This window comes from Rhinatrema bivittatum, chromosome 10 (assembly GCF_901001135.1).
Source record: "Rhinatrema bivittatum chromosome 10, aRhiBiv1.1, whole genome shotgun sequence".
Classification (NCBI taxonomy): Eukaryota; Metazoa; Chordata; class Amphibia; order Gymnophiona; family Rhinatrematidae; genus Rhinatrema; species Rhinatrema bivittatum.
Genome location: NC_042624.1, coordinates 59834128 through 59859029, shown reverse-complemented (window position 1 = coordinate 59859029; position 24902 = coordinate 59834128). Strand labels below are relative to the sequence as shown.

The 24902-nt window shown below is 46.7% G+C and overlaps 1 protein-coding gene across 1 annotated transcript in view; it reads right to left on the bottom strand.

Annotated features, from left to right (window-relative positions):
* Positions 1-7671: 7671 nt before the first annotated feature.
* AXDND1 (axonemal dynein light chain domain containing 1) overlaps positions 7672-24902 on the bottom strand; it is a 116580-nt gene continuing 99349 nt past the window's right edge. The window contains exon 19 of the mRNA XM_029618071.1: positions 7672-7732. The gene's annotated coding sequence lies outside the window, so the exon portion shown is untranslated. The remainder of the gene's footprint in view (positions 7733-24902) is intronic.

Sequence of the window (24902 nt, the reverse complement as noted above, 5' to 3'; positions counted from 1 at the left end):
GTTAGTCTTCACACATGGGTAACATCATCGGATGGAGCCCGGCACAGAACTTTGATCTCAAAGATTCTAGAGCTTTCAGTCATCACCCTGCCCCCTAGGCAGAGTCCCCTTAGTCCATGATATAGTTAATACATGGAGAAACCAACTCCCAGGGGAGGCGGGCAAATTTCCTGAGGACTAACATCCTGCTGTCCTAGGAGAACACCTGTTACAGGGAAGCAACTCTGATTTCTCCTAGGACAAGCAGGCTATCCGAGCAGGACAAAGTGATAAACCACACAGTACTGGAGCACCACCTCCATCCTTTGCCTGCAAGGCAGCTGACCTACCAGGCTGGAGAAGAGTTAGGTTCTACAGAGAAAGCCAAGAAAAAGACCGAGACAAAAAATCGCCACGAGTAGCAGGGATGCCTGAAGCAGGGGAGTGAAGCAAGTGCAAACAGAAGCAACTGCACATCTCGGAAGACAGTACAAGCAGGGATTCTGACAAAAACAGTGGATTTAGATCCTCCTGGATACAGGAAGGACCCAGAGATGTAAACAAGAGAGACTCTAGGTCGAAAACCGCATGGTTTCCTTCAGTGTGAAAAAACAACTGAAAAACAAACTGGGGTCTGAGAGTCCTCCAGAAGAGACTGTTGACCACTGACAGCCAAAGGTCTGGAGAAGAGTGCCCAGGTAGGGCTGGTCGGCCAAATAGGCGAAGAAACCCACGCCACAATTGAAAGAACAAGCAGGAAAGCACGGCAGAGACTGGGACAGACACTGCGTGCCAAAGCATCAGACATAGCTGACTGCGCAGGACAGCGTCAAGGGTTTCAGGGGATGAGAGACAATCCCCAAAACAGACCTGTAGCCCAAAAACTCCTGAGCAGGAAGATGAGATAGGCCTGAAACTCACTCAAGAGCACAGGTTCATCTATCCTGTTTCAGGACTGCGAGAGGAGCAGGAAGGCCCTTTGGGCAACCTACAGAATGAGAAAAACCTAAGGCAGTATTGGCTAGAGAATGGCAAAAATATGTGGAAAAATGTGGTGTATCCTTACTTGCAGATATAGAGAGATATAGCTCAGGTGCCTTAGCTTTACCTCCCCTCCTCTTGACAATCCAATTGGAAGTCGGAAGGAGTGAACAAGTCAACCCCAAGCGAACACCTCACTGCCAAAACCAGCAGGGAGTAACCCACTAAGATACAGCACTCAGTTTTCTTGAAACAGTGGAAAGTGAGAGTGATTACCCCAGAGGAGAAACTTCCCCTCCTAAGGGAGCATGTGGCCCAGCAATGGACAATGTTGCATGACCCAGGACTCCTCTGTCTACAGACGGGGTGATCCTGAAAAAGGGGAAAATCAGCTTGCACACTACTGCGAGCAAAGGGCAGTGCCTCTGTTGCAGGGTACTTGGCCCCCAACTCCCTCAGCCATGGACATGACAGTAGGGTGAAAGGCACAATCGCCCAACTGATGGACTGAAACTCTCCTCACAGAGGAAGGTTCCGCAGGCAAGAATGACTGACGATAGCGATCCTTAAGGAAAACGCTCACCAAGTCCAGCAGATTCCAAAGTGACTCCCGAACAGGGAGAAACCTGGAGGGTCACCCAGTTACAATACTGGACAGGCTCCCTCATGGATAGATCTGCTGCGTCTTAAAGCACCCAAGGGAGAGTTGTATTCTTGACTATTTTCAGGGCTGGTGCCAGTCAGAGCAGTGCCATCACTTGTCTGGGAATGGAAAATGAAGGACACCCCTAGAAGGGGTGCATAGTTGGGCATTGAGAGGGGAATTTGAAAGGGCTGCCCTGGAACCCAGTCGAGTCTCCCCTCCCAGAGGGGAGAGGGAAGCAGTGGGATTGGGGGCCTAACAACCCCCTAAAGGAGAGTTGAGGCACAATCACCGATCGCTGAGGTGCCGATGCAACCAACCTACCACAGGCAGCCACTCAGATAGAGGAGGTCGCCACTGCAATCCCCAGAGGATCCCCAGCTGAAGGTCCAATGACTGCCGATGCCGCTCCCCAGCCCTGTCCTCCAAGGAGACGTGCCGATTCAGAGGCTTGGGGCTCTGTATCAGAGAAAAAACATTTATCAGGGACAGAGCATGAGGGATTTGTTCCACAAGAACATGGAAGAGGGCAAAAGACATATTCCTCTGCTGAGAAAGGAGAGGACGTTCAAGCCGCTCTTATGATGTCCACTCACTCAGGATCCGACCAGGAGTGCAGTCCTATGTCAGTTCTGCGGCTGCGGAACACAACCTGCTGTGACCACCCGGAGGGAATAATCTATACACACATATGTCCAGGTGACAGAGGGCAATTGGAAGCCCTCTGCTGCAAAAGCGTGCTGGGCGAACTCATGCAGTGGTAACCCATCCACAGATGGTGGCACACCCCTGATCCTGAGCGCCAAGCTTGTGGGAGAAATCCTGTACCCCAGCAAGGACTGAGAACCATGTGCTTGAGTCTGTGGCTACATACCGCCCCTCGACCAAGCACAGAGTGTGTAATGACACCTCCCCCACCAGTGCTCCTCAACGTTCTGTGGTACGGACTGACTCGGAGGCTGAGACCATGCCGAAAGATGGCAGAACTGTAATGTGGCTGAGGACTGCACAGCCAGGGAGGATCCCACCTGGCAGCAACTGAGGCCCTTGGAACAGATGCTTAATTTGTCCCAGCTGCACAAGTTGCGTGTCAATGCCACAATAACTTCAGCGGAGTAGAGAGGACAGTATGATGATGGCATCCCCAGCACCACTGGTGCTCTGGGCAAGGCATGGTGAAGGGTGGCGGTCTATGGCATCTCCCCCTTCAGTATCGGAGAATGCTCTGGGAGGCAGGCCATTGAAACTAGCGGAACCGGCTCACCTGTGAGACCAACAGAGAACGACTGCAGTGAAGTTCCTGGCGAGCGCAGGTGCTTATGGAGGACTGCAGACATGTCCTATAATCTATAAGCAGTTTGCTGGTAAATAGCTCCATTCCTGGCACGACAGGTACCAACAGGCGTCAATCGCCTGGGGGCCCAACATCTGAAGGTATGGACCAAAGAAGCCATAAGCGTCTGCAGGGAGAGGCCCTGCAGCCCCCTGACAGGTCATCGATATCAGAAGGAACCAACGACCGTTAGTGCTGAGAACAATTTTCCTCGGCTCCCCGAATTATTACGGCTGATGAGACCCTCGCTAGCACCCATTAATACTAATGGTGTGTTCATCTTGGCGGGACCCCCAACACCGGGATTGTTGGCTGAAGGGGCAGTTCTGCGCTTCCCAGTGCTCTGTAGTGGACACCATCCAGGAGCCTTGAGGGCACCGGGCCACTGCATACAGATGCACCAGCACACCAGGGTGCCTCGAGTTGATGGCGACCCTTGCACTCAATCTGTAAGGGGCCAAGAACCCCTGCCCCCCCTCCCGAGGACTACAGTGGCTATACGGGGGCTTCAGAGAGTTCCGGCGGTCAATGGCTACAGTGGCAACAAGGTCGCTCAATGGCAAATCCAGAGCCTGGTCGGTGGGGCTCAATGTAGTCAAGGTGGTAATAAGAGGCATCAGTGGACCGAAGGCCTCTCCGGTGGCCCCTCACCTTGTTGGCCTCGTGGGTGTCAATGGTATTGGGGCAGCACCGCATCATAATGGCATTGAGGACATGCTGGCACCGAGGTAGCGAACCTTGATGACCTAGTGCTGTCGACAGCATCAAGAGTTTGCCACTTTTTCCACCTTGCCAGCTCCTAAAGTGGCCATGCACACCCCTTGATGGATCAAGGCCATCATTTGCCTTGAGGACACCACAGGCATCGAGAGAACAGCTCAATGCGGTTACCACAGCATTAAGTGCAGCGAGGGTACCAAGGCAACGAAAGCCACAAGGGTAACAAGTGCACCAAAGCATCAAGTGCACAGACCATGGCAAGGGCACCGAGGGCATCGTGCTGAGGGGTTGAGTGCTCCAGAGTCACCGTGACCTCAAGTGCATCAAAGGCACCGTGACCTCGAGTGCATCAAAGGCACAGAGGCATCGAGTTCATCAAGGGCACCAAGGCATCGAGAGCACCAAGGGCACCATACAGAGAGATCGAGTGCACCGAAGGCACTGGGATCTCGAGTACATCAAAGGGACCATGGCATCAAGTGCATCGAGGGCACCGTGACATTGAATGAATTGAGGGCATTGTGTCATCGAGTGAGCCGTGTCACGGCACCACAGCACCGAGAACTTCGAGGCCTTGATGCCCAAATCAGTGAGGCAAGATTCTAGTTACACCGATGCCGATGGCACCGAAGGCCACTATGGTATCGTGGGCGGTCACGCACCTTGACACACTGAGGGTACCCAAAGATGGGCCCCGTCCCCAATGCGGTCCCGACATCGATGCGTCAGGCGAATGGTGCATTGGTCATAGCTGTGCACAGGCAACTTTTTATGGGCATGGCACTGAAGTGTAGCAGCAAGCTGCTAGTCCAAGCTTTGCTCACCTTCTCTCCCAGGGAGATTGCATTGCCAAGGCTGGCAAGCAGGAGGGGAGGCAACATTATCCAGGGCTCCCGCCCGTGGAGACTGGTTCCTTGAGACATGGGGAGGATGAACTCTCCTCCCCACAGGAATGGCATGGTCCTCGATTCTTCCACTGTCTGAATCCGCCGATGCCGAGCAATCGGTGAACCGCCATGGAACTCCGGCCCGGGTAGAACTCAGGAGAGTCCCCAGGCTCAGCAGCCTACATGGATCATCGATGGACTGCATAGTCCAGTCCTGTCAGCACTGTGGAAAAAGAGAAAACAGACAGAGCAAAGAGAGGACACAAATAAAAAAAAAAACCTGCTCCTGCAGGTTTTTGTAATAACAGACTCTGTCAGGCTGCACAGGTGAGAATCCACCATGCAGCCAGCAGACAGTCAGAAAAAGGAATAAACTACAAGAAAGAAAAGCTGCAGCTTTAGAAAAAAAAATCACTTACAAAACTGTAAGAAGAGAGCAAAGATGAATACCATGAAAAAACAAATTTTCTAATAAAAAAAAGAGCACAAGCTCCACAACCGCGAGAAGACAGCTCTGAGGAAAAGACTGAGGGACTCTGCCAAGGGGGGCAGGGTTATGACTACAACTGCACAAGCTCAGTAGGGCATGTTGAAAGCTCTAGAATCTTTGAGATCAAAGTTCTGTGCCGGGCTCCATCCGATGATGTCACCCATGTGTGAGGACTACATACCATCCTGCTTGTCCTAGGAGAAATAGTCTACATGCACTGATGCAAATGTAAAATGTTGACATCTATCAATCTTTTAAATCAAAGCTGCGTTTTGTGAGAATTTGGGATAAATATTTGCAGTCACTCTCTCTCAAAGCGAGAAGTCTGGTGCTTAATTATCCCTGATAATAAAAATGTTGATATCCCGTTTTCTTTTATTCAGATCACATATTACATTCTGTATACGAATAAGTGTATGGCCTTATTGGGGGAGGACTGTAGGGGGAAGAGATGGGGGGGCTAAGGGTGGGTGATGTAATATCTTGTGTTTTGGATGGTCTTGTAATATAAGTTACTGTATGTCCTAGAATGTGATTACAGGGATCTGATGGATATGTTGAACTTACTGTGTCACACGTTTATCTAAACTGTGTTTGAGGGTAATCAAAAGAATCATTGAATTTGAGGAGGGGGAGGTAGAGAAGATGTGGAGGTTTAACACTTGGATTTATGATGACTGGTGGGGGGGGGGGGGTGTTGGAGAAAAATACTACAGCATATATAACTATAAGATTCTTATATTAGTGGCACACAGACACACACACTAATAAATATATCCTACAATTACACAGTACAAGAGATTACCTTGAGGCAAAATTGTGAAAAGAATAGGAGGGTGGAAAGAAACTCCCATCCAAATAAAAGGCTCCATGAAGGCATTAAAACTTGAAGAATAAGAAAAGCAGGGGACATTCATGGTATGCTGCCCTTGGAAGGGAAACAGAAAAAGCCACACCCTAAAATAGTTTTCAGAGTATTTATATCAGAGGACCTCACCATGTACTCTTTTCCACATGGAAGAGCTATACTTTCAGATTTTTACTGTTTCCTCCCCACACAATGGGCTATTTTGTATGGATCCTAGTAGGGATCTGACAGGATCTGACACTCTGGAGCTCATCCTGTTTCTGGGGTCCTCAATATAGAATGGAGAGCATTCCTGAGAATGTAACCCTGGAGGTTCTTGATTTAAATCTCTTAGCAAAGATCCTAAATTTAGTTTCCAGAACCTCCTTCCTGCATCTTCCTATGTCATTAGACCCACATGTACCACAACAGTCAGCTCCTTCCAGCACTCTTTAAAATCTATTTGATTTTGCATTTAGCACCAGATTTAGGCCTACTCTGGCAGCACCTAGATTTGGCTACCTAAGTTAAATGCAGACTGCTGAAAACCCATGCTAGATACCTAATTTCCTCACCCTGCTTTGTGAGATAAGGTGCCTAAATTTAGGAACTCGGATCCTGCAAATCTTTTAATTAAAAAATCTAGGTTCCTAACTCTTAAACATAAGAACACACACATTGCCATACTTGGTCAGACTGAGAGTTATTAAGCCCAGTATCTTGTTTCCAACAGTGATCAATTCAGGTCATAAGTACCTGGAAAGATCTCAAACAATAGATAGATCTCTTGCTGCTTATTCCATGGATAAGTAGTGGCTTTTCCCAAGTCTATCTGGTTAATAACAGTTTTTGGACTACTCCTCAAAAAACCTTTTTTTAATCCAGTTATGCTAGCTGCATTTACCACATATTCCAACAATGAATTCCAGATCATGCGAAAAAAGGGGACAGATTTGGGTAGGGGAGGGGCATCTGGGTGGGTCCAAAATTTAAATCCCAATTTTAAATCCGGCAAATGCAGTGTGCATGGGGCTGTTACTTGCGCAAATTTACTTTTGCTCTTTTTCAGGTGTAAGTCAGAATAAAACTTGTTCTAGTCAAAAATGAACGGGTGAGAATTCTGGGTGAATAAGGGTGGTGTGCAGGCTGAATATCCAAAGGGATCTTGACCTAGAGATAGAATTGGCAAATGGTGGACTAATAGGTCAAACTGGTTATTTTGTTCACTTGCACATGTAAAATCTGACATGTCATAAAGAAAGATATGTGAATCACATTTCCTCACATAACCGCTTAAAATTAAAAGCACACATTCACGCATAAGAGCTTATCAAAGAAAATTTAAAATTCCAGTGTATGTGAGCTTGCATCCACATAACGTGCTTATGCGGGCTATCATGTACTCGTTTTAATGTTATCATCCCTGTAAAGGCATATTTTTAAGGCATATCTAAGCACAATCCAGATACTGATGAAAGAGCGTTTTTTGTACTACTATCAAGTGTACTCCAACAAATGGAACGTTTTCCCCTTGAGTAAAAAATGTAAAAAGAAGGCCTGCAGGCTCCCTTACCTAACTATATAGAAGGTGAGCTGGCTTAGCTTTCCTGTCAATTGCTTAGCATCTTCCATTAGGTTTTTCATTACTGTCTGTGAAGCTTCTTCGTCCTTAGTGCTCGACAACTCAGAGCCCTCAGAAGAGTAGTCAGAAGTCAGGAACATCAGTAAATCCACCATCCACTGGACCATGGCTTTATGCAGATTGTTCAGCTGGACAGCAACAAATACATCCGTGTATTAGATGTTAAGGGCAAACTGTTCACCATAAGGCAATAAATTCCATCCAGGGAACCTGGTAACATCATAAACCATGAAACAAGTTGTAAAGATGGAATATAGTTGGTTGAATTAAAGCTGTGTTTTACAGTGAGGCCAATTTACGCGATAACATGTTTGCATGCAGTAAAAACAAGTTTGCTTACTGTAAACGATGTTCTTCGAAGACAGCAGGATGTATTAGCTGTGACATGTGGTTGATGTCATTCAACAGCACCAAATGGACCCTTCTCTCCAAGCTCATAGAGCCTTTACTTTACTGAGCATATGCGGGAATTCCCACATGGTCATTGCCTCATGAACCCCATCAATCAATATCAGGGCTAAGTCTAGTTAAACGGTGTACTCTCCAAGGAAGCAGATGGGTATTTAGCATGGCTAATTCATCCTAATTACGGAGAACACCTTTTATGGTAAGAAAGCTTGTTTTCTCCATTGACAAGCAGGGCTGAATTGACCATGACATGTGAGGAGTCCCAAGCTAAGGGCTGCAGCACATCATTTACTGAATAAGCAACCCAGATCCCCATTGAGGAGAGCAGACTACTGGAACAGGCTATGTAAACAACCTGTCTGATTTTACTGTCATTCAGACTGTCCAGACAATAATGGGACATGAAGATGTGAACTGATGACCAAACGGCAGTGGAAATCCAGAGTGGAAAAAAGACTACTGGATGAATAGGCTATGCAAAACTGTTTGTTCAAATTTATTGTCATTCTTTGAAAGATTGCCCAGACAATAACGGGACTTGACACCTAGTGTGTGCCTTCAAATACCTCAAAGGAATTAATGATATGCAAAAAACAAATCTCTTCCAATGGAAAGGAAGCTTTAAAACTAGACGTCATAATATGAAATTCCAAGGGGGAAGGTTCAGGAACAATGTCAGGAAATATTTCTTCATAGAAAGGGTGGTGGATGCACGAGGTGGAAGAGGTGGTGAAGAAAAGAATGGTAATGGAATTCAAAAGGGCATGGGGCAAACACAGAGGATCCTGCCGGCTTGAGAATGGAAGTGAAGAATTGAGGTACATTTCTGATACACATATAATTTACATATAGGCTTGTTGGGCCTGCACAGAGCACAGGTACTGCTATCTTTAACAGAAGGCAACATTGCTCTCTGCTTTGAAGGTGGTGGGGTAAATGGGAATTGGATTCAGAGATATCCAATGCTGGGCCCTGATTTTTCCGGTTTGGGGTACTGGTACACAAACATTAGGAAAAAAGTATAGGATGGCCAGGTTCAAAAGTAGAACATGTGCAAGCAACATTGTCTGAATTGTCAAGAAGGCCGCTCATCCCATAAAAATGATGCTAGCAGACATTTTATTAATTGTTAAGAAATTTTATTAATTGACAGTTGCTTGATTTTGAATGTAAATATTATTATCCTTAATGTAATCCTTTAATGTAATTTCAACCCGCATTTATGATGTAAACCAGTATGATGTTCCTTCTATTACCGGTATAAAAAAAAGTTTTAAATAAATAAATAAATAAATAAATATAAGGCTTGGGGGTAACTACCCTTAACAGAAGGCATGGGTGTATCCTGCATGGAGCAGCAGTTACTACCATAAGAAGCTTTCTGGGCAGACTGGATGAACCACTTGGTCTTTTTCTGTTGTCGTTACTATCAGCTCGATCCAGTAAAGTGTGCTCCGTCGGAGCGCACTGTCACCCTGCTCTGGGCGCGTGTTTTCCCTTACCCCTTATTCAGTAAGGGGAGGAAAACACGCGGCCCACCCGCGGCACCTAATAGCGCCCTCAACATGCAAATGCATGTTGATGGCCCTATTAGGTATGCCCGAGCGATCCAGTAAGTAAAATGTGCAGCCAAGCCGCACATTTTACTCTAAGAAATTAGCGCCGCCCAAAGGTCGGCGCTAATTTCTTCCGGCGCCAGGGAAGTGCACAGAAAAGCAGTAAAAACTGCTTTTCTGTGCACCCTCCGACTTAATATCATAGCGATATTAAGTCGGAGGTCCCCAAAAGTAAAAAAAAGTAAAAAAAAAAAAAAAAAAATTTTGAATTTGGCCCGCGGCTGTCGGGCCGAAAACCGGACGCTCAATTTTGCCGGCGTCTGGTTTCCGAGCCCGTGGCTGTCAGCGGGCTCGAGAACCGACGCCGGCAAAATTGAGCGTCGGCTGTCAAACCCGCTGACAGCCGCCGCTCCAGGCCAAAAGGAGGCGCTAGGGACGTGCTAGTGTCCCTAGCGCCTCCTTTTCCTCGTTTGCACTGCGTCAGCTCATTTGCATACTGGATCGCTCGCACCGGCCAAGGGCCGGTGCGTGCGCCGGGAGAGCGGGCGTTCGTCCGCTCTCCCACGGACTTTACTGGATCGAGCTGTATGTCGGGAAAGAACATTAATCCAAGACCCCAATGATGACAACCAAGTTGCAGCTTTGCAGATGTCATCAAGAGGTACAGTTCGCAGATGAGCCACCAATGCAGCCATGACTCTAGCTTGCTGAGCCTTGAAGGTGTCTGAAATTTGTAGGCTAGTGCAATAAAGTTGAACAATGCTCTTTTGGCCACTGCTATGCCCAATCTGTTAGAATTGTAAGAGATAAATAGTTGTGAAGCCTGACAATGTGGCTGAGTTCTTGTCTTGTAGTAAACCACTGCTCTTTTACAGTCCACAGAATGAAGGAACTTTTCACCTTCATGTGCATATGGCCTTGGGAAGAATTTAGGTAACTTGATAGCTTGATTAATATGAAAAGCTGATACTACTTTTGGTAGAAACTTTGGATGGGTGCATAGCATTACCCTATTGTGGACGAATTGCACATGAGGTAGGTAATGAACCAAAGCCTGAACCTCGCTGTCTCCTCTGGCTGATGTGATTGCTACCAGGAATATTACTTTCTGTGTAAGAAATTTGAGAGAAACCGACTCCAGTGGTTCGATTGGTGGCTTCATCAGTTGTGACAAGACCGCATTTAGATTCCATGGCACAGGTGATTTTACAATTGAAGATTTAGTGTGCCATAGGCCTTTCATGAATTTGGACACTTTCAAAAGAAAGGAGATTGCTTTATCTTCAATTCAAGAATGGTAAGCTGTTATGGCACTGAGATATACTCTAATTCAGTGGTTCCCAACCTTTTTTGTTTTGTGGCACACCTGGGGTCACTTCATTGTGGCACACCATCCACTTCCCCATCATCACTTTCTCTTCTCTTCACCATCTGCCTTCCCTCAGCATCATAATCATGCCTCTCCCTGGGATCATGATCTTATGATCCCTTCCCCATCCCCCATCCGCTTGGCATCTGTTGTGCTGGTGGACCCTTAAACCGAGGGGGAGTTGGTGCTACCTGTGGGGAGGAGCCCCACAGGTCCCCACCATTGGTTGGCGAGGCTGGTGGAAAGCAGAGACCCAGCTGGAGCTTCACCACTACCAGTGGTGGAGCTTCACCACTGGTAGTGGTGAAGCTCCAGCTGGGTTGAGCCCTCGGGTGCTGGGGCTGGCTGGACTTAGGTGGGGCCTCTGCAGCAATGGAAGTCCAGGCGAAGAGATGAAGCCGATGCATATGTTGAAGGCAGGAGCAGGCAGTAGCTCAAGGTCGTAGGTCAGGCAATGGTTGAGGCAGGCGGTATATCTCATGCTCAAGTTCTAGGCAAGGGTTGTGGCAGGTTTCATAGCTCATGGTCATGTTCCAGGCAAGGGTCGTGGCAGGTGGTGTAGCTCTTGGTCAAGGTCCAGGCCAAAGTCAAAGCCAAAATCAGACCGAGGAATGAAGAAGGAGGACAAGGAACACAGGAGGCAGGAATGCTGGAATGCAGGAACTCAGGAACACAGGAATACAAGAATCCAGGAATAAAGGAATGGCAATCCACTACTCTGAGCAAGGAGACCTATTGCCAAGGTACTTGAAGGATGTCCAGGAAGTCCTTATATACTGTAGAGCCGATGATGTCAGCAAGGAGGGTCACACAGCATTTCTCGCTGCAGGCCCTTTAAATCTGGAGGAGGGGTATGCGCGCACGCCTAGGGGGTCCTATTGCAGGAGTGGAGTCGGCGGCATCCCACTGACGCAGAAAAGGAGCGTGGCAGAGCTGGCGGCAATCTGTGCTGCATGGAGACGGCTGTGTCGGCGGCACCCTGAGCGCAACACTCAGGGCCGCTAAGGAGAAGCAGTATGTCGGCGGCGACTCCCCACCACTACGAGGGAGCTCAGGGCAGGCTTCACTGCAGCATCACGACATCGGGTGAGTGAGGCCAGCTGCGGTTCTCCGCGGCCAGCAAGCATAACAGTACCCCCCTCCTCTAAGTCCCCTCCTGAAGGCTTCGACTTCTGGGGATGGGACATGTGAAATTGTTTGATGAGACTTTTATCCAAAATATTGGCAGCAGGCTCCCAGATGTTCTCCTCTGGGCCATATCCTTCCCAGGACAGGAGGTACTCCCATTTCCTGCCACGCCTCCTTACATCCAGGACCTCTCGGACTTGATATGTAGTATCTGATTTCACAGGAATCTCCTGCAGTTGTGGCAACTTCCGAGAAGGCCAAGAGAGTATCAAAGACTTGAAGAGGGAGACATGGAAGATGATATGAACCTCCAAAGAACTAGGTAGGCATAGCTGGTAGGTCATGGGCCCAATCTGTTTGATGATGGGAAAAGGCCCAATGTATCTGGATGCTAGGTGCATAGATAATAGCCTAAGCTGGATATGACGAGTACTGAGCCACACTTTGTCTCCAGGTCTAAACTGGGGTGCAGATCTCCGATGGGTACCCGCTGATCTCTTGAACTGATTAGCCGCCTTCCATAACATCTCTGACGTACAAATCCATGGCTTCTGAAGTTCCATAGCTGTTAATTCAGCCGGAGATGGAACATTGAGAGGAACTGGTAATGGAGGTAGAGGCTGTCTACCGTACACGATTTGGAACGGTGATGATCCATTAGAGGTGCAGAAATGGGAATTAAGTGAGAACTCTGCCCAGGGTAAAACGTTGTCCCAATTTTCCTGCTGGTTTTTGGCATAGGCCCTGAGGAAGGTTTTTAAGGAGTAGTTGTTCGCTTGGCCTGACCGTTGGCCTGACCGTTGGCCTACACAGAGAGCGCCAAAAGCAGGCTGTGAACTGAGAGCCTCTGTTGGAGACCACATGCAAGGGCAACCAATGAAGATGGAACACATGCTGAGAGAAGAGTCGGGTGAGTTCAGGAGCTGTAGGAAGACCCGGTAATGGGACAAAGTGGGCCATTTTAGAGAAGCGGTCGATCATGACCTAAATAACATAGTTCCCATTTGAGAGAGGGAGGTCCACCACAAAATCGGTGGACAAGTGGATCCAGGGTTCCCTGGGTGCTGGCAATGGCTGTAACAGCCCCCAGGGTCATCCTGCCAATTGTATGTGCTGTGCACAGGTGGGACAAGAGTCCACATAGGCTCGGACATCGCATTGCATTTGGGGCCACCAGTAGTAGCGTTGGAGAAGAGCGAGAGTCTGAGCCCGACCAGAGTGACCTGCCACACTGGAGTCATGAGACATTCCAAAACCTTTTCACGGAACCTGCGGGGCATGACTGTTTTCCCTGCAGGAACAGTCAAGGAAGCAGACAAGAGGTTTTGTGCTGGATCTATGATATGCTGCGGTTGTTCAGGAAGATCCTCCAGCAGAAAAGAGTGGTATAGTGCATCAGCCTGAGCATTCTTGGTCACCGGATGAAACCTCAAGTCGAAATTGAAGCAGGTGAAGAAGAGGGACCAGCGGGTCTGCCGGGCATTCAAGCATTGGGCATGTTGAAGGTGTTCAAGATTCTTATGATCAGTGTAGATTGTAAACCGATGTTGAGCTCCCTCCAGCCAGTGGCGCCATTCCTCAAGGGCTAGCTTGATAGTGAGGAGTTCCCTGTTGCCTATCCCATAATTACATTCAGCAGAAGAGAACTTCTGTGAAAAGAAGGAACACTGGTGCAGGGTACCCTTAGGAGAGTACTGACTTAAGACGGCCCCAATCCCCACCAAAAATCCACCCACCTCTAGGATGAAGGGGCAATTAGGGTCTGGATGGTGCAAGCAGAGTCCCTATAGAAATGCTTTCTTCCATGCTTGGAAGGTTGACAAGCCTCTGGGGCCCAGGTCTTAACATCGACTCCCTTACATGTGAGGGCTGTAAGGGGAGCAAAAATCAAGGTGTAATTAGTGATGAAATGTCAGTAATAATTGGCAAATCCCAAGAACCTCTGTAGAGCCCGCAGTCTGGTTGGCTGGGGCCAGCCACGAATGCTTTTCAGTTTGCTCAGATCCATGAAGAAACCACAGCTGGAAGCAATGTAGCCTAAAAAGGGAAGGCTCTTTTTCAGACAGGCATTTGTCTAATTTGGCATATAGGTGATGCTTCTGGAGGCGTTGCAGAACTTGGTGGATGTCACGGTGGTGAGATGGAAAGTCTTTGGAAAATATAAGGATATCATCCAGGTACACCACGACACTGGTATAATGAAGATCTCAGAAGATCTCATTCATCATCTTTTGGAAGACCGCCAGGGCATTACACAACCCAAAGGGCATGACAAGGTATTCGTAGTATCTATCTCTTGTGTTGAAAGTGGTCTTCCATTCGTCGTTAGGCTGAATGCAAACCAGGTTATAGGACCCTCGAAAATCCAATTTGGTGAAGATCTTAGCTCCTTGCAAGCGGTCAAATAATTCCACAATCAGTGGCAGCAGATAACGATCCTTCTTGGTGATAGCATTGTGGCCCCAATAATCGATACAGGGTCATAGTGTCCCATCTTTCTTGGTCACAATGAAGAATCCTACTCTGGCAGAAGAAGTGGATGGTTGGATGAATCCCTTTTCAAGGTTCTCCCTGATGTAATCCGACATAGCCTTTGTCTCCGGAATGGATAGTGGGTATACTCTACCACACAGAGGTGTGGTGCCTGGCAGCAGCTCGATGGCACAAAGTCCCAGTGGGATGGTAGAATCTCTGCTCTCTTCTTAGAAAAGGCATCAGAAAAGTTGACGTAAGGCACTGAAACCCCAAGTTCCGAGGATGCCAGTGGGAATTGAGGAGAAGCCATAATCCTCTTTAGGCAGGACTGGTGACAGTGAGGACCCCACTTTGAGAGTTGTAGAGAAGCCCAGTCAAATTGAGGAGAATGGAGTTGTAGCCAAGATAGTGCTAAGACCATAGGGTGAATGGGCTTGTTGATCACGTGCTGTCACTATGTGCTCCTATGCACATAGTGACAGGAACCCTGGTCAAGGTAATCCTCCTGGGCAAAGGGTCACCTTAGATGGAAGAGATGTTGAGTATGTGCAGGTGGTCCACCAGGGACTTTATGAGAAAATTCCCTCCTGCCTCCAAATCCACGAGGGCTAAGAATGGAAAGCTTCAATGAGCCATGTGCAGGTGGTCCACCAGGGACTTTATGAGAAAATTCCCTTCTGCCCCAAATCCATGAGGACTAAGAATGGAAAGCTTCGATGAGCCAAAGTGATGGTCGCAGGAAGGGTTAGTTGAGGGGCCAGAGTAGAGAAGCCTAGAGTTAAGCCCCCATTACACTCTAGGCTGGGAAGTTTCCCGGATGGATGGGGTATTGCTAGAGTTGGTGTCCTGCTACACCACAGTAGACATAGACCTGCTTGCCACCTCCACAGGCACTCTTAAGAAGGCAGCCCTTGCCCAATTGTATGGATTCCTCTGTTGGGTTGGTGGATGGAGACCCCAAGGTGGAAGCTGGGACAGGTGTGGGTGAATGAGACCTCATCGTGGTGGATCTACTGGGGGTCTGGAATTCCCAGGAACGCTCCTGGAGATGACGATCAATCCTTCCGGCAAGGTTGATGAGGTCTTCTAAAGACTCCGGAAGGTCATGAGCTGTAAGTTCATCTTTGATACGGACCGAAAGTACCTCCAAAAAAATGGGGCATAAGCAGTCCTCCTGCCAGTTGAGCTCTGTGGCTAGGGTGCAGAATTCTATAGCATAGTCGGTCAGAGAACGATTACCCTGACGAAGATGCAGGAGATCCGCACTAGAAGCTGCCAGTCGACCGGGGTCATCAAATACCTTTTTGAAGAAGGAGATGAAGCGAGGTAGATCCTGTAGTAGTGGGTCAGAATGCTCCCAGAGCGGAAAAGCCCAAGCCAGAGCCTTGCCATCAAGGCGAGAGAGAATAAAGGTGACTTGTTCAAGTAATATGATTGGTGAAAATGGAATGGTAATTGATGTGGGCAGGTGAACTCTATCTCCTTCTGCCACTGAGAAAATTCTCAATACGTCCGCAAATGGCTGTATTGGAAGTGTTACAGCATGATCCACTGATGAAGGAGCAACCTATTCTGGTGTCAAGGCTCAATGCATTGCGTGATCCAGAGCTTGATGTGTTGAACGCATCGAGGACTTAGGTAACGACAGTGTCAAGGACTTGTGTGTTAATAGTACCAGGGCCTTGGACATTGATGGTACCTGGGCTTTGTGTGTCGACAGTACTGGAGCTCTATGCATCAATCAATCCTATGCACTGTGTGGTGATGGAGCCTATGCAGTGTGTGTCAACGGTGCCTATTCACCATGTTTTGAAAGTTGATGAGCCAGAGAGTGATGTGTCAGTTACATAAATGGTGCCATGATTTGCTGCTCTTTTGGTATTGACTGTGCAGGTGGCTCTAAGACTGATACTTCTTCAATGCATCCTGTGACTTTTTCTATTTGCTCGACCCTGAGGACTCAATCTGCTCTCTTGAAGTGGGAGATGTTTAGAGGAGCTCCTGCCAACTCCATACTCGGGGAAGCAGATGAAGCTATGCTCTGGAAAAAGGATCAACTGCGGCTTCTCAGAGACTTGCACAATTCCTCTATTTTCCAGGCCCTTGAGTTTTGGGAACATGGGAACATCTGGCCACAGTGATATCTGTTGGCCAGGTCTTGATTCGGTCCAAGGTGTTACGCCGGAGGTGGACCCTTGGGCCGAGGTGGGGTTGATGCTACCCTTGGAGGGATCCTATGGGTCCCCACCGTTGGCAGGCGGAGTGGGCTGATGGACGGAGGACAGCTGGCACTTCACCAATACCAGCCCTCGTTCCCCGCGGGTTAAGCCTTTGGGTGCCAGGGCCGGCTGAACTTAGGTGGGACTCAGTGTGTTGACGTCGATGGAAGGATCGAGGGGTCAGCCCAGAGACAGCAACAGGGAAGAGAAGAAGTCTGTATTGGATGAGACGGAGTCCCAGAGACCCGGGTGCTAATAGAACCAAAGTCAGACAGGGGGCGTCCGAGCATGAGCTGGCCGAAGCCTGAATAGGCCAAGTCCAGGATGTAGACTGAAGGCGCATCGTAGGGCAAGCTGGAGTCAGGGCGGGCGGCAATCTGGAAGCAGTGGCAAGCAAGGCTGAGGTCTGGACAAGGAGACAGTCAAGAGCATAGTCAGGCAACGCAGAGGTCTGGGCTTGGAGAGAACATAAGAACATTAGAAAATGCCATACTGGGTCAGACCAAGGGTCCATCAAGCCCAGCATCCTGTTTCCAACAGTGGCCAATCCAGGCCATAAGAACCTGGCAAGTACCCAAAAACTAAGTCTATTCCATGTAACCATTGCTAATGGCAGTGGCAATTCTCTAAGTGAACTTAATAGCAGGTAATGGACTTCTCCTCCAAGAACTTATCCAATCCTTTTTTAAACACAGCTATATTAACTGCACTAACCACATCCTCTGGCAACAAATTCCAGAGTTTAATTGTGCGTTGAGTAAAAAAGAACTTTCTCTGATTAGTTTTAAATGTGCCCCATGCTAACTTCATGGAGTGCCCCCTAGACTTTCTACTATCCGAAAGACTAAATAACCGATTCACATCTACCCATTCTAGACCTCTCATGATTTTAAACACCTCTATCATATCCTGGAATAGTCAGGCAATGCAGAGGTCCGGGCTTGGACAGAGGCAATGGCGTGGTCAGGCGAAGCAGAGGTCCAGGCTTGGAAAGAGTCAATGGTGTGGTCAGGCGAAGCAGAGGTCTGGGCTTGGAGAGAGTCAATGGTGTGGTCAGGCGAAGCAGAAGTCGAAATCCGAGGAGGCAATCCGAAGGCAGGTAGAAATCAGGAACACAGGAATGAGGAAACCAGGAACAGGAGTCAGCGAGGAACAGGAACCAGGAACGAAGGAGAATCACCAGGAGGCAACGAGTACACGACCAGTGTGGAGACCTGTTGCAAAGGCAATCCTTAGGAGCAGAGCCTGGCCTTAAGTACTGGAGCTCTGCTGACGTCTCATCTGGGGTCGCAGCTAGGTTCCCGCCGTGGGCCCTACTTAAGACTCAGTGAAGCACCTAGGGAGGGGCACGATGCTGAGCAACGTCGTCTTTCCGCGGGCCATGCGGGGAGGCCCAACCTGGAGCACAGGGAACTGCAGCTGAGCCAGAGGCACCGGGGGCGGCCCGAGGACGGAGCCGGCAGCCCACTGCTGCCAGGGACGAGGAACCAGGCACTGGATTCATCTGAGAGAGGTGAGGGGGCCAGGCCGCGGGTCTGCCGTGGCTGGCTCGCATAACACAAGGCAGCAGTAACAAGCATCATGTCTGTCTATAATAGACATGTTCCTACCATAAAAATAGTCTCTAAAACCGCTCACAGTGGGCTGTTTCTTGCTGAACATCCTGAAGAAAAAATATATTTTTATATATATCACACCAAAGTGTGCTGTATGGAAGCTGCTGAGGCATTGAGGCAACTTTGAAAAAATACTTTGAATTTTAATGATTAGCAATAAATAAAAACATTTAGAGAGAGAGAGAGAATGCACATCCGTTATGGTACTTGGACAAAAAACGACTGAGGGGGTTCACAAGACAATGTCCGTGTGGGTATTCCCGCATATATTTAATACAGCAAAAAGCTCTATGAGCTTGGATAGAAGGGTCCATCTGGTGGCGATGGATGATGTCACCCAGATGTCATGGCTAATTCCGCCCTGCTTGTTGACGGAGAATGCAAATAATGCACAGAATTTACAATTATTGTAACTTCCACATGTTATTTGCTAATCCCTAAATCAGGCACAACACAGTTATGGTAAAGCGATGCCTGGCATGCAAATGTAAATACCATGGCAATCAGTAGAATAGCTTGTGAAAAAGCTTTGCAAGCTGCACTTCTGTAGGGAAATAAGCTACACCTCAAGAGGTATAGCTTACTTCCTCCCCAGGAGTATTCCCAGACTACGGTGCCTGGAAATACTATTAGGGCACTGATTGAAAGGGACCATAAGGGCTTTTAAAAGCCAACCCCCTTTAAAATATCCCTGAGGGGCAAACCCTCACATTCCCCCCCCCCTCACCTACACCCATTGCTTAAATAAATAAAAAAAAACAGGAACTTGCAGTTATTCAGTGCCTCCTGGCTTCAATGCCAACCCCCTTTTAAAAGATATGATTCCTCCCCACCTTCTGAAATATCACCCCTTATCCACCAGATCCTCCCAGCCTTACCTTAAAATCCCTGATGATCTAGAGGAGGCAGGAGCAATCCCTACTTGCTCCTGCCCCATTAGTGCCATCTTCAAAATGGCATCGGCAGACCTCCTGAGGGGCAGCTTATTACATTTACCTCGTGATGGGCCAGATTTACTTTTGAGATAAACTGCATTATCACAAAACAAATTGAAATTACTTTTTACCTGATCATTTTCTTTCCTTTAATACAGTCAGATCAGGCCAGACCAGTGGGTTATGCATGCCAATCAGCAGCTAGAGTCCAACAGGTTCACTGAAGGCACTCCAAGCTGACACCAGTCTGCCAGTATTTCTGTAACAAGCTAACTGTGGACAATCTCAGTACCATCAATTATCACCCAGATTATCGGTTCAAGCAATTTATTTATTTATTTTAACCTGTGGATTTCCAGAACGAGGAAATAGAAAAAAAAAGGAAAAACTCCCCTCAGTAAACTAGAAATAACTCATCTGCAGCAAAGCAGATACAGTCAATCTTATTTTCAACTCCGCCTACCTGCCTACAAGTAATTCCCCTGCAAAGCACAGAGTATAAAAACACCTCAAAGACAGCAGCAGCATAAGGAGGACCCTGGCCTGATCTGACTGTATTAAAGAAAAGAAAATTATCAAGTAAGACGTAATTTCACCTTCCTCTTCATCCAGTCAGACTAGGCGACTCCCTCATAGGGCAGGAAGCTGCCCTAGCCCTTCTCAACACTGCCAAGGCAAAGGAAGTCTCCTGCAGTACTCTGACAGCCAGATAGTACTGCAAAGATAACCATGTTGCTGCTTAACAAATCGCCAAAGGAGAAAATAATCGCAATTCTGCTAAAGAAACAGCCTGTGCCCTTGTGAAATGAGCCCGTACCTGCTTCGGCAAGGGAGTGCCAGAATCCACATAAGCTGCTGTAAGCCCCTTAAACCAGCACACCACTATAGCTCGAGAGGCCACTTCATCTTTCTGCATTCCACCATATAGAATAAAGAGTTGATCAGAGTGTCAAAAAACATTAGTGACTTTGAGATATTTTAAAAGATGAATCCTCATAACCAAAGGGCAAAGTAGTGTCTACTTTTCAGAATTTGCCTGTCTCTTAAACGAAGGCAGAGAAACTGACTGAAATTCTGAAACCATTTTCGGAAGGAAGGAGGGAACTATACAAATCCATACTCTTTCCTTTGTAATCAATAAGACATATTCCCCAAAGAAGGTATTTGCAACTCAAATATCCTCTGAGCCGAGCAAATAGAAACTAAGAAGACTATTTCCAACATAAGCAATTTGAATGAAATAGCCTTAAGTAAAGCAGTTGCAAGTCTGCCACGAAGGACAAAATTATCTCAAAATGTAACTGAAATTTGGAGCAAAGGTGTAATATGCTAAAAGCCTGTCAAGAATCGAGAGACATCTGGATGCGAAGGCAATGATCTGCCACATATGTGACCTCTATAACAAGAGAGACAAACCCCCTGCACCTTCAGTGTATGAAAAAGCCATGCCCTGAGACAGGTTTTCCTGCAAAAATTCCTGAATCAATGGAACTGGTGCATTCCCAGTGACACAGTACTGTCCAGAGCACCAAACGTCAAAACCTCTCCAAACCCACACAGAAGCTAAGGAAGTGGAGAATTTCCTAGCCTTCAGGAGTGTAACTACTATGACCTGAGATTAATCTTGCTACAGTAATCATGCCTTCTTAAGGGCCAGACAAAAAGAAAATCGATCCAGTTTCTCATGAAACATCAAACTCTGGCAAAGTAACTCCTTGTGAGCGGAAGTTTTAGAGGGCCTCCGCACAGCAGATACTTGAGAACCGTATGCCACTGAAGCAGTCTTACCTATCATGAGGCAAGGAGGAAAAAAAAAATGGCACCTCCATCCTCCACTCCAGAACAAGGATATCAATCTTGGATGAACAATGTCTGTCTCAGCTGAAAAACATTTCCACCTGGCATTCTGAACTGGCCTGCTGTTCTATCCTTACCTCCTTTCTTGGGTTGAATGGGCTGGAATCTGGCCTAGACCTCTGCCCCAAAGAACTCTGGCCTGGTCTACAACTCCTTGAGTCTTGATACCTACTGCAAGAAGAATAACTGAAACGGGGCCTTTGTTCTATCCTCCAGGAGCCTTGGAACCTTCAGGTAGTCCCAAGCTCTCGCCATATTTTCCATCTCTTCCCCAAATAAGAGCCGATCATTGAAGGGTAGCCTAGTCAAATGAGTCATGGAGATCGAGCCCTCTGACCAGCTGCGCATCCAGAGAAGTTGCTGAGTCATGGATGCCACTCCCCTGGTTAAGGCATGTTCTAAATCATAGCCAGCATCTGCCAGATACACTGCTTCTGGTGCTAATGGTCGGAGATATCTCCCCTAACTTTTCCTGTGCATCCTGAGGCAGGTATAGTTCAGATCTCGTAATAAGAGAATAGCATTCTGATATCTGAAATATCATGCTTACAGTCTCAAGGCCTGTTTAATCACAGAGTCTATCTTTCGGTCCTGTGTATCCTTAAGAGCCAGGCCACCTTCCACCGGGATGGTGGTCCTCTTTGTCACTGAGCACACTTCAGCCAAAATGAGTGTAGAGTGCAGTTTCTCTTGTACTTGGCAGTCACCGCTGCCATTCCAGGCAAAACAGTTCCCCTTCAAACATAATTTTATATGTAACAAACTAACACGCAAACCCTAAAACCTCTTTCTGTTGGATCTTTGCTGCGAAGTTTGTAACCAATCTTATGTCACGACCACTGTAAACCATTCTGATGGCGAAACCAAATGACGGTATACAAAACACATTAAATAAATAAATAAATAAATAAGGGATTCAAGATGGCTGACAACTGGTTTTCAGCATTGTGATCTCCCTTGGTGTTTTCCTATGTTCTGGGATTTTCCATTTCTATTAGTTACCTATGGAATAGAAGAGGAAGAGGAAGCCAAAGCTTGGGACTCATCCTACAGCCCTGCCAAAGCAACTCCTTCCTGGTCTGACAGATGCCCAAGTTGTGCATGGCCATTTTTCCACTGGAGGTCAAGCCATTGAAGAATATGGGAGGTATTCATGATATACATCCCAGAATGCTGAAAAAGCAGATCTGCAACTTCATTTTTCAGTAATTAGTAATTTATAAACTATCCTTAAAATCATTTATGGAACCTGTAAACTGGAGGGTTGTCAAAGAAACGCCAATTTTTAAAAAGCGATCAAGGGGTAATCGAGGAAACTACAGACCAATGAGTCTGATGTCTGTGCCAGGAAAAATGGTAGAAACTATCATAAAGAACAAAATTGCTGAACATACAGATAGGCATAGTTTAAATGAACAAAGTCAATATGGATTTATCCAAAAGAATTCTTGCCTCTCCAATCTGCTACATTTTTTTTTGAAGGCGTGAATAAACATAGATAAAGGTGAGTCAGTTGATATAGTGTATCTGGATTTAAAGAAACTATCTGACAAAGTCCCTCATGAGAGGCTTCTTAGAAAATTAAAAAGTCATGGGATAGGGAGCAGTGTCTTATTGTGGACTGCCAACTGGTTAAAAGATAGAAAACAGAAAGTAGGGCTAAATGCTAAATTTTCTCAATGGAGAAAGATGAATGGTAGAGTGCCCCAAGGATCTGTTTTGGGACCACTGTTTTTTAATATATTTATAAAAGACCTGGAAATGGGAACAATGAGCAAGGTGATCAAATTTACAGATGACATAAAATTATTCAAAGTTGTTAAATCACAAGAAGATTGTGAAAAATTGCAAGAGGACCCTGCAAAACTTGGAGACTGGGCATGCAAATGAAAATAAAATTTAATGTGGACAAGTGCAAAATGATGCACTTACAAAAGAATAACTCAAATTATAGCTACACAATGCAAGGTTCTACATAAGGAGTCACCATTCAGGAAAAGGATCTAGGCATCGTCGTTGATAAGACATTGAAATGTTCTGCTCAGTGTGCAGCAGCAACCAAAAAAACAAATATAATGCTGGGAATTATTGGAAAAGGATTGGAGACTAAAACAGAGAATATCATAATGCCTCTGTATTGCTCCATGACACAACCTCATCTTGAGTACTGTGTGAAGTTCTTGTCACTACATCTCAAAAAGGATATAGCAGAGTTAGAAAAAGTACAGAGAAGGGCAATCAAAATAATAAAGGGGATGGAACTGTTCCCCTATGAGGAAAGGCTAAAGAGATTAGGACTCTAGCTTGGAGAAGAGACAGGAGATATGATAGAGGTCTTTAAAATAATGAATGGAATGAAATGAGTAAATGCTAACCAGTTGTTTACTCTTTCTAAGTGAACAAAGACTAGGGAACACACAATGGAGTTACTAGGTGATATATTTAAAACTAATAAGAGAAAATATTTTTTATTCAATGCATAATTAGTTCAGGAATTCATTGCCAGAGGATGTGGTAAAAGCTATTAATGTAGATGCAGTTAACAAAGGTTTGGACAAGTTCCTGCAGGAAAAGTCCATAAACCATTATTAAGGTGGAGTTGCAGAAATCCACTGCTTATCCCTAGGGATCCTGCCAGGTACTTGTGACCTGAATTGGCCACTGTTGGAAATGGGATATTGGGTTTGATGGACCTTTGGTCTGACCCAGTATGGTAAAGCTTATGTTCTTACAAGATGTGCTCCCCTCTCCCCCAGGCTCTATGGCATCTTTGAGCCCAGCGGACAGAAGGCCTCTTGCGATTCTTGCTGCAGTCATACAGCTGGGTTGATTGTCTTGTAAATGTTATATAAGATATAGGGATGTCTCATATATATTTTCTGACCTCAACCAGTTGAGTAGGTTTCTTAGTGATAAATTTCTTCAGTCTGGACTTCTTGTGATAGCTCTGCCTTAACTTTGCCAACAGTTCTAATTTAAAATATATGGGTCAATAGTACCTGTTGATAATTTTCCTCTTGTTTTTTTCTCGCTTTACTTTTTGTTATCTTCTCTTTGAATTCTGGTTTTCTTTCTCAAGCTATTGGTCTTGAAGTTGTAATTTTGAAATACAGAAATAAAGAGTTAAAAAAAAACCCCAAATACTCCTTGTAGCACCTATGAACACAAATGCCTCTTGATTTTATTTTTTTTTGTCCACCGCAGTGCAGCATAAGTGTAGCTGCTTAAGTGAGAACAGCAGCCAAAAGAGGACGCTCAAAGAGAGGAAGGAGCGGAGAGGGGAGAGGAAACATTGTACTCCGTGAGGCTCTGTTACTGTGACTGCAGGCCCCTTGGGAGTGTGTGCTGAACGCTGCTGAACTGCCACCCGGGCCTAGCCACCAAAGCAGTGAAGGCAAATCCTTCTCAGGCTTGCAGCTTTTTCTTTTCTTTTTTTAAAGACTTCAACTGCCTCAACTGGAGCCAAAAGGAGGAGGCCTTAGTGCTCCCTCAGTCCCCCACAAGTCCACTATGGCCACCTTTCCCACATCCAAAATGAGGAAATAAGCCGAAGAATTAACAACCTACCAGGCATGTGGCTGGTAGGTTGTGGTAAACCTATCAGCCACCATGGGCCTTAAATTTGTTCCTTGGGCCAAGAACAGAAGGATTGATTTTTTTTTTTTTAATTTTAATATGGCCTGAAGCAGTAGTCAAAGCTGTAGCTTCGCTAGACACAAAGGCCAAGAACCTGCCCCTCAGAGGTAAGAGGAGGAGGCCCGACCTACTCTGCTGTGCTGCTGCTGATTATCTGGAGCCCAGCGGGATCATCTTCCTT